The sequence below is a fragment of the Etheostoma spectabile genome, chromosome 16 (genome assembly GCF_008692095.1).
Source record: "Etheostoma spectabile isolate EspeVRDwgs_2016 chromosome 16, UIUC_Espe_1.0, whole genome shotgun sequence".
NCBI lineage: Eukaryota > Metazoa > Chordata > Actinopteri > Perciformes > Percidae > Etheostoma > Etheostoma spectabile.
Window position 1 is genome coordinate 5,982,320 of NC_045748.1, and position 2,296 is coordinate 5,984,615.

Here is a 2,296-nt window from a genome sequence, read left to right on the forward strand (position 1 = left end):
CCCCCCCCCCCTTTGCCTCACAGTGGTTTGGTCCACTTCCTGCTTTACACACAAGTCCGGCCACTCCGGTGGGCCGTAGAAGTTCCGGTACTTTCCCCATTTTCTAGTGTAGACATCCAATCTTGCAAACCGTTTATATGACATTTTTTTCAAATGCCACCACCCTAGCCATCTCCCACGCCCACTCCTGGATTGACAGTATCCCTTCATTCTTCCAATAAATAATCTTAAAATAATCTGTCTGGCTGTCATTAAACTAGTCTGGACCCACCATTTTATGTGCTTATCTATCCCATTGAGGATTGACCCATCTCCCAGGACAAATAATCTCGGGCTGAATGGCACCAGGGCCTCTGTCGTCCGACATTTTGCAGGACTATTGGACATGAAGTAATTGGCCGTCCTTTGTCTTAAATTTCCAACAATTTGATGTGTCTTTAAGATCAATTCTAAACAATCTGAAGGGAGTCCAATAGAAGCAATACATAACCTTGAACTGAATGAGGGGCACACTCCTACCGCATGACATAGTGTCAATATTACTACCGATTCTGTCCAATTTTGTCATGTGCTGCCTGAGCAAGCAGTAATACTCGGATATCTTGCCCATGTATTTTTGAGGGCTGTCCAGGCTCCATTCCCCAGGTTCTGCATAATCAGAGTATAATACCCTGCAGCCTCATGTCCTTTTCCTTATATCAACAGCACTTCATCTAAACATTCTGGTGCCTTTGGGGCTAAACAACTGGATCCAGAAATCCCCACTAACAGATGGCAAAGTTGCAAAGATCTAAAAAAAAAAAACTGAGACCTAGGGATTCCAGATTGCAGTACCACATCCTCAAAGGATTTCAATATGCCACTGAGATACAGATCCCCTAGTGTGACAATTCCCTTTTCCAACCAATCCCTCCAAAAAAGGGGCGATCTACTAATACATATTTTTGGATTTTGCCAAACACTTAATAGTAAATAGTAAAGTATTTAGATACGGATCCAGTTCAAACAGCTGGGCCACTTTGGTCCAAACAACATTTTAGTGAGATTATCGGATATGTTTTTGCCTCACTATACAGTTTAACACAAAATGGGACCTTTTAAGATTTTCATGGAATTGAACTCAATTTCTTTCAGTAGCAGCCATTCCATGTATTTTCCCTCTTTAAATACCTCTTTACATAGAGTTTGGGACACTTGAAGCCTTATAATAATACTATAAAATCTACCATCACATTGACTGGCTCAATAAAAATAAAATAAATTCAATAAAAACAAATAAAAGAAAAGATAATAAAATATGTTTAAAAAATAGCTCTGCTGGCAGAAATAGGCATAGTTTCTGTGGCAGAGTTAGTGAGAATAGAAAAAGAGGCATGGGAAATGAATAAATAACGACTGGGAACTACTGTCGACATTCTTAAAGTAGGCAGCAAAGTCCTCTGCAAAGAGGGAGGAAGAGGAGCGAGACAGGGAAAAAAGCATACAAGCAGTAATGGTTTATAAAGGATATTTTAGCATTTGTTTTTGTGGTGAACATTTATTTAAAGTAGTAATTCTTAGTACTTAACTTAGCAGAAAGGAAAATATTTAGTGATTTTAGTGTCTGTTGACTGAGCTCAAGAAAACCGCAGCAAAATGTATTTGTTTGTATTTGTTTGTCTGTGCATGATGTTCTGCTGGTTTACAGCCTTGACAGATTTAGGGTTTAAAAGTACTCCAAATGCACAGGTACTAGATATTGTGACAAAAATAATCACAAATATTTTTTTTCCTGTAGAAACTGAAGTCAATCCCTATTTGCACAGGACTAGTATGTACTGAGGACATGGGGAATTTTGTGGAAATTTCTAAATTACATGAGGTCCCCTGGTAATACCAGTCCCATGTGAATAGGGCTTAAATATATGAGGCTAATACTGGCCATTTACTGAAGATGTTTGTCAGCAGATTGTACAGATTACAAAAAAAGCAAGCTACAGAAGTATTTTGCCAGTTCGTTTAGCACACACGCTCTGTGATCCCTTATCGTGTCACTGTAAATGCACTCTGTAGTTCCCACACATCTAAAGAGCAACTTTTTAAATTATTGTTCTTCCGACCGGTGGCTGAAGTTCTTTCCTTTTCTACAAACAAAAATGAATGCCATGCTATAATCGCATAGAAATTCTACATACCGTAGAAAATTATGTCAAAATTAATACAGTAAATTCATAGCCATAAACAGCAATTTTTATGACCAATGCTATTTTTGGGGAATGTGCACGGATGTTTAAAAAAAAAAAAAGTTTAAATTTAA

The 2,296-nt window shown here is 38.1% G+C and overlaps 1 protein-coding gene across 1 annotated transcript in view; it reads right to left on the reverse strand.

The window, feature by feature from the left end:
- si:dkey-247m21.3 (5-hydroxytryptamine receptor 4) overlaps positions 1–2,296 on the reverse strand; it is a 50,491-nt gene that overhangs the window by 3,275 nt on the left and 44,920 nt on the right. The gene's annotated exons all lie outside the window — the stretch shown is intronic.